The 13,840-nt window shown below is 43.0% G+C and overlaps 1 protein-coding gene across 3 annotated transcripts in view; it reads left to right on the top strand.

The window, feature by feature from the left end:
* The first annotated feature begins 3,397 nt into the window (after positions 1-3,397).
* Positions 3,398-13,840, top strand: part of LOC137434147 (protein phosphatase 1 regulatory subunit 16A) — a 265,323-nt gene continuing 254,880 nt past the window's right edge. Inside the window, exon 1 of one of the 3 annotated variants that reach the window (XM_078785736.1) lies at positions 3,398-3,632. The gene's annotated coding sequence lies outside the window, so the exon portion shown is untranslated. The remainder of the gene's footprint in view (positions 3,633-13,840) is intronic. The other 2 variants (XM_078785738.1, XM_078785737.1) reach the window with 2 other exon arrangements.

Below are 13,840 nucleotides of genomic sequence, written 5' to 3'. Positions count from 1 at the left end.
TTTTTTTTTGTTGTTGTATACAAGATCGAGGCTCGTGAAAGAGCGAACATTAATCACACAGAAAGACAAACGGACACATAAAACAAATAACATCGGGAGCGGTAGACAAGATGGGGAGAGAGGGGGAAGGACACAAACACAACATTTGAGAGCAGGGACCGAGAGACATGGAGACATCGAGAGATCTGTGGGAGGGAGAGGGCTTTGGGGGGGGAGGCATGTGAAGGGGGGGAGGCATGTGAAGGGGGGGAGGCATGTGAAGGGGGGGGGGGGTGGGAGAGGTATAAACATATGGACACTGCCAGGATTTCCAGGAAATAAGTTGGAATTTCAAACAAGGTGGATCTGGAGTGAATTAGTGGGGGTAGAAAAGATCAAGGTTATGGATGGGGGAAGATAAGAGATGGTGGTGAACAGCTGTTTTAAAGACCTGGAGGGAGGAGAGGGATTGAAGGGAGTGTGGGAGTTTGTTCCACAGGCGGGAGAAAAGAGGAATGAAAGAGTGAAGGTGAGCAGAGAGCCGAGATTTCGGCAGTTTAACCATCAGAGGGTTGCTGGCAGATCTTGTGCGACCTGTAGGAATATATGGGGGACAGAGCACAGAGAGAGCTGGGGGAGCAAGGCCGGAGAGGAGTCGGTAGAAGACAGAAAGACCACCTACCTGCCTGCGGTGAGTGAGTGAAAGGCCCTCAGAGATAGCTTCATCGCGGGAGATTCCAATGATTTTGAAAGCTTTGGATTCAACAGCGTGAAGCCGAGCCAGGTGTGAGGCAGGAGCACCAGCCCATAGGGCGAGAACAGTATTCCATTGAGCTGCGGATGAAAGCCTTGTAAGTGGTGAGGAGCTCAGGTGTGCCGAGGAAGGACTTCGCACGACGGAGGATGCCCAGTCGGCGACTGGCTTTGGAGGCCATATTTGAAATGTGCTTTGCTCAAGAAAGATCTTGGCTGATGGTGAGACCTAGGAGTTTGAATGACTGAACTTGCTCAAGAGGATTGTTAAGAAAGTATTTGGGAGGGTTTGCCAGACTTCTTTTGGAGAGAGTGAGAGTGTGAGATTTGTCTGAATTGAAAGACATATTTGAAGTGTTTGACCCGCTTGTGATTTTGTCAAGGTCTGAAGAAAGGGAAGAGGCAGCTGCCTGAAATATTAGGGATGTCATGACAGAGGCTGGAGCAATCAGCATCTAGATAAAGTGGCTTTTCCATAGAGTCAGAGATATAATTGATGAATAATAGGAACAGGCCTGGGCCCAGAACACTGCCTTGGGGGCACTTCATGTTTAATAGGGAGAGGAGATGAAAGAATTCGGTTGAAAGCCTCTCGCTGCCTACAAGAGTACAGGAAGTCAATAAGGACACGTGTTGCACAATATTTTGCATGTTTGCTGAATCTCTGCAGACTTTCACATGAGCATACCTTCGCGTAAGTACACCCCTGATTGCCTTTAATGTGGCTCACTGTGGGATGCCAAGTGAATATTTTGTAATCGATTCCTGGTTCCTGCATTCACGTGGTGACCTGTCCAGCATTTTAACCCTTGCCAAGACACTGATTTTGGAGAACCACCCATCGCTGAAGAGTATGGTAAGTTGGTGTTGTTTCCTTATGATGTTTGTAATTAGCCTGGGGATATTTTTTAAATATTTAGGTATAGAAGAGACGATAAAAAAAGTAAACTTGATTGTTCATGAACTTTCACAATAGTATGAAAATGTGAGAGTTCGAGACCACCTTGTGATGAAGTCTCCATTTCTCACTCTCCGTGTACTGCTCTTACGCCTCCCAATTCACAGAAGTACTTCAAGCTGCTACTTCCCCTCTGCCCCCACCTCTTGTTTGTCTGTGTGTTGTACCATCGCCGAACAGTGAAAACTCTATCTACATCTCTCAGATGACATGGACCAACTTTTAACCACTTATTCAAACTCTCTCTCTTCCTCATATATGGTGATTTCAATTGTCACCATGCTAATTGGCTGGATGTTGGTACCTCTCTCACCAGTGATAGTACTTCAGCAAAGGACTTCTGTGACTCCATGGACCTGACTTCTGACTTGATCTGTAAACTTTCCCACCTGGATTTCTGTCAATGAGAAATCCTCCCTTTAAGTTTCGGATTTGGTTGTGACTAAGTTTGCCACCAATGTTCCATGCTGTTCCTCTGCTCCAATTTGTTCATCTGACCATATGATTATGAAGGTCAACATCTCTCTGACCATTCTCAGAGAACAGCCTCGGTGCTGGCGAGTCTATCGATTCACTCGGGCAAACTGGCAGGGACTGCAAGCAGCCGTCACACTTCAGGACTGGTCTCCTATATCTCGCATCCTGCTTTGCTCCCCAAGCCCTCTTCATTTGGGATTATAGATTCCAAGGCCAACTCCAATATTGGGTTATTATCTTCCAATGTGCAGCTCTCAACGGAATCCTTTCATATCCTCTCCCTGTGAAGGCTGGAGTGCCCCAAGGCAGCGTTCTAGGCCCTGCTCATCTCCACTCATTTATTCCTCTCTTTCCCCACCTGTGAAATAAAATTTTCACATTCTCTACAATCTCATCCTTCCCTCCAGGTCTTCAAGACTGCTGTTCACTGGCCATCTCAGATCATTCCCCATCCAAAACCATGATCTTTTCCACCCCAGGTTTAACTCCCACCTCCCCCCCCCCCCCCCCCCCCCCCAAATTTCCAGTTTTCCTTCCTAAGAGTTTGCATCTGTATCCATCTTGTCTACTCCCATCATCCTCTCCTACCCCTCATTCTGACCCACATGCCTTGTTTGTCCATCTTCGTCTAATTTAATCCCTCGGCCCTGCTGTTGGTGTCCTCCCCACCCCTTCTCGTTCTGACGTTCCTTTCGTGCCGTTGCATCCTGATCTGTTCTGTGTTATCACTCTTCCACGAGCCTTGACTTTTGATACAAAAACCCTCAGGGAGTAAAGAAGAACATGGACAAAACTGAAGACAGATGTCGTGGAGATAAGAGGTACAGTAGAGATCAGAGGTATAGTAGTGACAGAGTAAGATAAGGTGTATAGTAAAAACAAGGGATGAAACTACTGAAAACATTTTAAAATGTATCAATTGCAAAGGAAGGTAATTATGAAGAGTTATCTGAAACCTGAATTCATCTTTAAAATACGAGCCGCAGAAACAATACAGAAATGAGAATTTTATTGTTTTATTATCTGACATACATTGAAGGATGGGAAGTTGGCAGGATAAGACAAAAGGATAATAGAAGAGATAAGAACGATAAATGTGATTGCAGATGGCAGTTAGGAAAGGGATGAAGAATGAGGCTTAGAGACTTGCTGGAGAACCGGAGAAAACAACGAGAGAGGGAGAGAAAGCAGGAAAAGGAAGGGCGGGGCACGCGAGTAAGAGGGCGGGGCAAAGTGGGGAGGGAGGACCTTGTGAAGGTGTGGTTACCGGGTGTGCCGGCAGAGCCAAACGAGCTTCCTCGGTAAGGACTGAAATCGAGGAGTTCGGGGAGCTTTGTGGATGAGAGGCCAAGTCCCCCCGACTCATTTGCTGGACCTCCGGTGATTTATCCTTGGGATTCTTCCTTGTGTAACAAGTCTTGGCGTTGTGCGTTCGCTCTGCACTTCCCCGTCTGGGCCCCGCCCGGTGAGTACATGTTGCGCTTCTCAATGTCTGGATTCCCAATGCGTTCCCTGTGCTGGGGATGTAAATGCCCAAGTACGAAGCTTTTCCTCCTGGCGATTCTCTTCCCCGGTATCTCGTGGTTGAATGTGCCGGATCTCGGAGCTTGCTCGAACTTCTCCAGCCTCTGGGAGTAACTTATTTAAACTCTCGGAGATCACGTGCTCGGCGCATCCAGACGCTCAATGACCCGGCTATGACGTCATAGCATAGCCGAAGAACTCCCTCGGCCTCTCGGTCTCGGCTTGAAATGTCTGGTTCACGGGAAACATTTGCCACAATCTTGAGTCGTCCCCACTCCCCCTTCGTGTACTTCCTGCCGTTCACGGGACTCTATTTAACCCTTTAATTGCGATGTGTGTCGGCTGTTGATCGGAATTGTACGTTCGCTTTGAATTTGCATTACCCCCCATCATTAGGATGGACGGTCGTCAAATCAAATTGCCTGGTATACCGTGTAATTAAGCTAATAAAAAAATCGTATATTGGAGACATTTGGGCTGACATGATGACCTACATGTTCGCACACTACAGGTGCGCAAGACTAAGATGACTTGCCTGGGTTCGAATCCCGACCCGGCTATAGACTGTCATCCTAGTGTTTCACAAGCAAGATGATTCATCGATACCAGCAGAGTGCCCGACCCTCTGGGTGGGTCGACTTTGTGCATTACTTGTTGAAAAATGGTATAGTCCGTGTTTTGCACGAAAGACTCGAGGTGTTTGCGTGGTGTGTGCCAAAAAGGTCATAAATGGTCTAAGCTCTAAAGGGTACGTTCCAATAGTTGAAAGGGCCTAATATCTTAAGCATGTAGAAAGGTCTAGGTGGTCCAAAGCTCTAAATGGTCAAGGCTCCAAGATGTTTAACGTGTCTAAATGGTGTTAAGGGTTTAGGGGTCTAAAGTGTGTCAAGGGACTTATTCATCAATATGTGCCTGTGTGCCGTCCCATCGGATGGACGCTAAACCGGGCGTCCTGTCTGTCGGAATTAAATGGTAGGTGTTACAGATCCTATGGTTTACTTTGTGTAGAGTAGGTGAGCTATCGCCGGCACTCTGAACAAATTACTAATTTGTGCCCCAACTACTTTGTCAGCCGTTTTGAGACCCTAAGCCGTTTCGTGGAAGGCTTGGGCCAAACAATTCCCCATGACCAACCCCGCACTAACATGGCAATAATAATATTTATTATTATTTTGTATGCAGCCTATGTCTGCTAGTTGCATCATTTTTCTGGAGGCACGAGATGCCCCCTGTTTCCAGGAAGCTGGCACTCATTTTGCTGACCTCGGAAGGATGATAGGCTGAGTCAACCTACCGGGTGTTATCTAATGACACGACAGGGGCTCAAACTCAAGACCTTGAGCCAGCCACCTTAACCTTAAGCCAGCCACTTTAACCTTAAGCCAGCCACCTTAACCTTAAGCCAGCCACCTTGACCTTAATCCAGCCACCTTAACCTTAAGCCAGCCACCTTAACCTTAAGCCAGCCACCTTAACCTTAAGCCAGCCACCTTAACCTTAAGCCAGCCACCTTAACCTTAAGCCAGCCACCTTAACCCTAAGCCAGCCACCTTAACCTTAAGCCAGCCACCTTAACCTTAAGCCAGCCACCTTAACCTTAAGCCAGCCACCTTAACCTTAAGCCAGCCACCTTAACCTTAAGCCAGCCACCTTAACCTTAAGCCAGCCACCTTAACCTTAAGCCAGCCACCTTAACCCTAAGCCAGCCACCTTAACCTTAAGCCAGCCACCTTAACCTTAAGCCAGCCACCTTAACCTTAAGCCAGCCACCTTAACCTTAAGCCAGCCACCTTAACCTTAAGCCAGCCACCTTAACCTTAAGCCAGCCACTTTAACCTTAAGCCAGCCACCTTAACCTTAAGCCAGCCACCTTAACCATGAAGCCAACACCAGGCATATGGCAATTATTGTGGCTGTTAAAGAAAGAAGTACATAAGAGACACATCCTTAACCAGCCAGCCACCTTAACCTTAATCCAGCCACCTTGACCTTAAGCCAGCCACCTTAACCTTAATCCAGCCACCTTGACCTTAAGCCAGCCACCTTAACCTTAATCCAGCCACCTTGACCTTAAGCCAGCCACCTTAACCTTAATCCAGCCACCTTAACCTTAAGCCAGCCACCTTAACTTTAATCCATCCACCTTAACCATGAAGCCAACACCAGGCATATGGCAATTATTGTGGCTGTTAAAGAAAGAAGTACATAAGAGACACATCCTTTAATGTTCATTCATGAAAATGAGGATGTTGGCGTGTTTTCCATAAGTCCGCTCTTGTGACTGGACTCATTCCGAAAGCAGAAGGTTGGATCTGCACGTGTACATGTACATTGGCTTTCCTGCCCCTTTTTTCCCCCCTGATCGATGATTGGTGTTGCTTCCCCGTTTCTCGCCGCATGGTTCGTGTGCCGGAAGGGTATTTGTCAGTTAATCCGACGAAGCAGACAAACTAACTCTGTCTCGATTCACGTGGAATCCAGCAGCTAATGAAGCGCTCTATATAACGTTTTTACGTTGGGGGTAATTGTCTGGGTCTCATTCACGGTTCAACGTTTTATCCACAAATTGTCACCAAAGCACCGAATGGGCTGTTTTCTTAATTTCACTAAATCCCTGCCATAGAGCAATGTCCACATTGATGATTTCAGGTGTAGGGCTCGTTCATCGGTCCTACCACCACAAAGCTATGGTGGAAGCCTTGGGGATTGGACCGATGAAGCTGGGCATTGTAAAACGCTATTTGATGGGAAATTATTCCCTTTGGAATTCATGAAGTCATTCGTCGGTCCGGTCCGCACTGCTCGCCGACGTCTTCGGTGATGCTTCCGAAGCATGCCGCTTCATATTTGGACTTTGTCAGCTTTGCTTTAGTTTCCCCTTGTTTCTGCAGCCATTGTCATCATGCCGATTGCTCCCGAACCCTTCATATTTGCGTCGCTGTTTGTCTCAAGAAGGGCCACGTTTGTTGAATGCAACTCCTCTAATGAACATTCCACTTATCCCTGCTTTGCCTCGTGCGTTTCACCAATCGATGAATCCCATAAATTTAATTTAAAAAAAAAATTTTGGTCTGCTCTGCTGAAAACGAGATGTGGACATTATTCTAAGGCGATTTGAAACCTGTCATACTGCTTTCTCCACTTATCCACATTCTATCGCTGTTTATAAATACAATTCCTCTGTGCATTCTTTCCTGACTTCCTTGATGACATCACATGCTCTGTGAATGTGAAAATCAGGTTTGAAACTGAATATCCTCCAGTTTTGTGGGTTTAGTATATTTTCAACTGCTGTTGCTTGACAAACATACACTTGTCTTTTTTTTCACTTCTGTTCCTCACAATTCCATCACACACTCACGTACTGACGCCGTCACACTCGTAATCAATCGGACAGTAGCGGCTGTTCCAAAAGTATAATTTAATAAGGATTGCTGTAAATGATGTTAATTTCACAACATCCTGCATTAAAATGTATTTAAATTGTGAACCTCAAAACATAGTTCCCTCACCTAAAGTAAGAACCTTAACCCGTAAGCAATTGACTAGTTTCCCGACTGCATGGATCATCAGCTGGGCACCGTTCTTCCTCGAGGTTTCGATCCTTTCAGCCCAGAACCTCTCCAAACGGCGGATCCACAACCTCGGTGACGGATCCACATCTGTAGATCACAAATTGCAAAAAATGTCAACATCCCAGTTCCAGAAAACTCATGGAAACACAAACCAAGGACGAACATTGAAAATGAGGACGTCCTGCTCACGTACAACCTGATGATTCCATCGGGCTTGAAAATAGAAAACAAAGCATTGTGGCCGGATATCTTACTTGGGAATAAAAAGGGAAAGACAGCATTGCTGATTCAGATATCAGTACCCAGCGATTTTGGCCTAAAATATGCAGAAATCGACAAAATGATCAAATACCAGGACCTCAAAATGAAGTCAAGAGATCTTGGAAGCTGAAGAGCATCGAAATTGTACCAGTGATAATTGGAGCAACAGGAACGATAAAGAAGAACCTCACTGAGATTTTAAAAACCATCCCTGGGAATATCGGAGGCAGTCCGTCGCTTGACGATCTTGAAAAGAGCCCTCGGAGCAAAACTCTAACAACAACAAAAATTCAACAGCATGATCCATAAACCGTGATCCCTTAACCAAGTGGAGATGGATACTTCAATACCTGGGAGGGCTCCTTTCCTCCTTCTGAAACCCGCACATGGAGATAACACACACACACACACACACACACACACACACACACACACACACACACACACACACACACACACACACAATCGCCCTTTTGCTAAGCCTGGTGCTGGCTTAATGGTAAAGGTAGCTGGTTTAAGATCTTAGGATCTGGTGTTTGAGCCCGTCGTGCCGTTGAAATAACACCAAGTGGGTTGACTCACCCTGTCATCCTTCCAAGGTCAGAGAAATGAGCACCAGCTTACTGGTAACAGGCCCACTGCATCAGCGGCACAGCTGTGCTTCCATAAAATGATGCAAACAGCAGCTACAGGCTGCATATGAAACAGCAACCCTTTTGCTGTTGTGATGACTCAAATCCGTGTTCCATTGCTGTGTGTAATGAACATGGTATTTATTTCCACACAAACAATAATTGGCAATCATAGTGTATGTGTGTGTTTGTTTGTGTGTATTTGTGTGTGCAATCTGTGTATGTGTGTGATTGTTTGTGTGTATGTGTGTGTTCAATCTGTGTATGTGTGTGTGCAATCTGTGTATGTGTGTGTTTGCAATCTGTGTATGTGTGTACGTGCGTGTGCAATCTGTGTATGTGTGTGTGCAATCTGTGTATGTGTGTGCAATCTGTGTATGTGTGTTTGCAATCTGTGTATGTGTGTGTGCAATCTGTGTATGTGTGTGTGCAATCTGTGTATGTGTGTGTGCAATCTGTGTATGTGTGTGTGCAATCTGTGTATGTGTGTTTGTTTGTGTGTATGTGTGTGTGCAATCGGTGTATGTGTGTGTTTGTTTGTGTGTATGTGTGTGTGCAATGTGTATGTGTGTGTTCAATCTGTGTACGTGTGTGTGCAATCTGTGTATGTGTGTGTGCAATCTGTGTATGTGTGTGTGCAATCTGTGTATGTGTGTGTGTGCAATCTGTGTATGTGTGTGTGCAATCTGTGTATGTGTGTGTGCAATCTGTGTATGTGTGTGTGCAATCTGTGTATGTGTTTGTGCAATCTGTGTATGTGTGTGTGCAATCTGTGTATGCGTGTGCAATCTGTGTATGCGTGTGCAATCTGTGTATGCGTGTGCAATCTGTGTATGTGTGTGCAATCTGTGTATGTGTGTTTGCAATCTGTGTATGTGTGTGTGCAATCTGTGTATGTGTGTGTGCAATCTGTGTATGTGTGTGTGCAATCTGTGTATGTGTGTGTGCAATCTGTGTATGTGTGTGTACAATCTGTGTATGTGTGTTTGTTTGTGTGTGTATGTGTGTGTGCAATCGGTGTATGTGTGTGTTTGTTTGTGTGTATGTGTGTGTGCAATGTGTATGTGTGTGTTCAATCTGTGTACGTGTGTGTGCAATCTGTGTATGTGTGTGTGCAATCTGTGTATGTGTGTGTGCAATCTGTGTATGTGTGTGTGTGCAATCTGTGTATGTGTGTGTGCAATCTGTGTATGTGTGTGTGCAATCTGTGTATGTGTGTGTGCAATCTGTGTATGTGTTTGTGCAATCTGTGTATGTGTGTGTGCAATCTGTGTATGCGTGTGTGTGCAATCTGTGTATGTATGTGTGCAATCTGTGTCTGTGTGTGTGTGCAATCTGTGTATGTGTGTGTGCAATCTGTGTATGTGTGTGTGCAATCTGTGTATGTGTGTGTGCAATCTGTGTATGTGTGTGTGCAATCTGTGTATGTGTTTGTGCAATCTGTGTATGTGTGTGTGCAATCTGTGTATGCGTGTGTGTGCAGTATGTGTGTGTGCAATCTGTGTATGTGTGTGTGCAATCTGTGTATGTGTGTGTGTGCAATCTGTGTATGTGTGTGTGCAATCTGTGTATGTGTGTGTGTGCAATCTGTGTATGTGTGTGTGCAATCTGTGTATGCGTGTGTGTGCAGTATGTGTGTGTGCAATCTGTGTATGTGTGTGTGCAATCTGTGTATGTGTGTGTGCAATCTGTGTATGTGTGTGTGTGCAATCTGTGTATGTGTGTGTGCAATCTGTGTATGTGTGTGTGTGCAATCTGTGTATGTGTGTGTGCAATCTGTGCATGTGTGTGTGCAATCTGTGTCTGTGTGTGTGCAATCTGTGTCTGTGTGTGTGCAATCTGTGTCTGTTTGTGCAATCTGTGTCTGTGTGTGTGTGTAGTCTGTGTGTGTGCAATTTGTGTCTGTGTGTGTGGACTTCCCGACTGCACGGACTATACACTATATACTAGTGGGGGCACCTGTGGGAATCCCACGGGCATGGACATGTGTGACATTTGGACATCTTCATTTAGATTTTAGATGCTGCACATTCCGTTTTACAAAATGGTCACTGGCAATTCATCAGATCTACAAATGATGTAATGCACACAATTTATTTACTTCTCATAACATGTGAATGCATGTGCATGCACATTAGGGTGGCACTAAAAACCGAATGTTTCATAATTTTAGGTCTTAGTATCTGGTTTTGTTTGATCCCATGAGAAAACACTCTTGGTAAATTTTCAGTGATCAAATCATATTTAGAGGTTGATCATGGCCTCTAAAGTTTCTCTACCTGCGTGGTTAACCCAACACACGCGGTCCAACTCACTCGGCCACCGCGCCCCAAATAATAATAATAATAATAATTATAATAATAATAACTAATAATAATAGGGTACGTTTTTCTTTTTTCTTTTTCATCTTAACCCATTAAAGCCCACTGGCAACAATAGTTGCCAGTGATTTATGTTCATTATTTTTGAAGTTTATGAATTATTAATGATCAGATTATATTTGTCTATGTTGCAGCTTGTTATGTAATATGTATGGACATAATAATGTAATTATAATATTATTATATAATTGTATGTAATTATACAATTTTGTATTGTATGCTCACTGCAACAAGCCATGTTGCGGTGAGCAACCCCTAAACATTATACGATGTGCATAAAATTTTACATGTGTGATTTCTACAATAAATGGAACCACTTTGAATGGTAAGACCATCATTTTCATGTGTTTGAAATTTTACCCCTATTTTAGTGCCACCCTAATGCACATGGGAAATACAGTTTGTAATGTGTAATTACACCTCATGTTAAATGTGACTTCAAGAGCTCAAATGCTCTCCCACATCACACACATTGTGCAGGGGAGATGATCACACACGGGGGAGAGGATCAAACACAGGGGAGAGGATCACACAGGGGAGAGGAGGAGAGGATTACCCACAGGGGAAAGGATCACACACAGGGGAGAGGGGGGAGAGGATCAAACACAGGGGAGAGGATCAAACACGGGGAGAGGTTCCACACACTGGAGAGGGGATCCACAAACTGGAGAGAGGATCCACACACTGGAGAGAGGATCCACACACTGGAGAGAGGATCCACACACTGGAGAGAGGATCCACACACTGGAGAGAGGATCCACACACTGGAGAGAGGATCCACACACTGGAGAGAGGATCCACACACTGGAGAGAGGATCCACACACTGGAGAGAGGATCCACACACTGGAGAGAGGATCCACACACTGGAGAGAGGATCCACACACTGGAGAGAGGATCCACACACTGGAGAGAGGATCCACACACTGGAGAGAGGATCCACAGACTGGAGAGATGATCCACACACTGGAGAGCGATCCACACACCACACATTTTATTCCCCCTATAAGACCCCTCCGTCCCGCATTTCCCCTTTACCGCATAGGGCCACATGTGATGATCTTGATATTATGGCAATTATATTTTATCTTAAAATTTTTTGCTTTAATATATTTAGTTTTAATTTAATTTACAATTTAATTGTTTACAAGTTTAACTTTTAATTAAATGTAATGATTATTCCTGATTTTCTAAACACTTGAGTTATAATCCAGCATTGCTTACAGGATTATTTTGAGCCGTTAATATGCGGTTGATTTTTTAATTTGGTCAGTAACGTCTCCGTTCACGAGAGCGGTGTGATGCGGTTTCATTGGCTGTCCAGCTTTGCCCACCCCACTTTGCATATACCCTGCCCACTTTGCATATAAGGGGATGTTGAGATGATTTTATCACTCTTGAGGAAGATTAACGGAGGCGTGTGGCTTTGTCACATGTTGTTAATCGAAACGTTGAGTCATTGTTTGTTCAATTAAAGGTTGGAGATCTTACCATGGAGTCATTTGGATTTACTCCCAACCGCAAATCTTTGCTTATATAATATATATATATATATATATATATATATATATATAATATATATATATATATATATATATATATATATATATACATACATACATACATACATACATACATACATACATACATACATATATATATATATATATATATATATATATATATATATATATATATATATATATATACATACATACATACATACATATATATATATATATATATATATATATATATATATATATATGTATGTATATATATATATATATATATATATATATATATATATATATATATATATATATATATATATATATATATATATATATATATATGTATATATATATATATATATATATATATGTATATATATATATGTATATATGTATATGTATATATATATGTATGTATATGTATATATATATGTATATATGTATATATATATATATATGTATATATGTATATATATATATATATATATATGTATATATGTATATATATATATATATATATATATATATATGTATATATATGTATATGTATATATGTATATATATGTATATGTATATATGTATATATATGTATATGTATATATATATATATATATATATATATATGTATGTATATATATATATATATATGTATGTATATATATATATATATATATATATATATATATATATATATATATATATATATATATATACACACATATACAGACTTGGCATTTAATATGGAATATTTTTTTGTGGGGGTGAACTTACTTTTCAAGATGTCTTAGAACCAAAAGTTCATTGGAATTATGTTGAAATTATTCTAGATTTTGTTAATGTGACCTTTAAAAGAAACAAAAACCACATTTGACATTTCGAAACAAATAAATTGATCCTTGAAAGTGATGTAAACTGATATCGAACTCAATTCATGGACAGTACTGTCTTAAACTTCTGTACGTTTTCCAGAAGTATGTCTTTATTTTGCACATTAGCCAAAATTTTTTTAAACAAAAACAAAAGTTAAATCTCAAGTCTCAAGAAACTCATTTTGCAATTAATGTTCGTTTCCCATTAATCGTACATTTTTCAAAATCCCATCACCCCAAAATCCCATTTCCCATCACCCCTCCCCTCTAAATCTACCCCCTTGCCCATCCCCTCCAAATCATCCCCATCACCCATCTCTTTCAAATCTTCCCCCTTGCCCCTCCCCTCCAAATCTTCCCAATCACCCATTCCTTTCAAATCTCCCCCCACACCCCTCCCCTCCGAGACTCTCCCTCGCTCCTCCCCTCCTAGACTCCCCTCTCACCCCTCCCCCTCAAAGCGTCCTCCCCGCTTCTTCCCCCTTCCAACTTTCACCTTCATCTCCCTCAACCTTCTGCCTCGCTCTTCCCCCTCGTCAAATAACACCTCACTGCGCCTCTCCCAATCACCATCAAACCTTTTGTCTGCCCCATCCTTCCCTTTCTCCGAGCTATTCTGTAATCTCTGACACACCTTCAACAGCTCTCCCTACCTCTTCCTCCTCTTCCACATCCTACCCTACCGCTCCCCCCCCCCCCCCCCTGTTCTGTATCCGATGCTCCCCCTTCCTCTTCCTTAACAGTATGGACCTCAAACATCCGGGGCCTTCGCTCAAACATGTCTGATCTCTCCATACAGGTTGCTTCTGACAAACCAGACGTGATCTGCTTAACAGAAACTTTCCTCCTTCATGATGTCTCTGATTCCTTGGTATCTCTCCCAGGTTACTCCCTACTCCGGTATGATAGACCTGAGCCT

Source organism: Myxine glutinosa, chromosome 10 (genome assembly GCF_964187855.1).
Source record: "Myxine glutinosa chromosome 10, kmMyxGlut1.1, whole genome shotgun sequence".
Lineage (NCBI taxonomy): Eukaryota > Metazoa > Chordata > Myxini > Myxiniformes > Myxinidae > Myxine > Myxine glutinosa.
The sequence above is the reverse complement of the archived record's forward strand: the minus strand, read 5'-3'. Positions and strand labels throughout refer to the sequence as shown.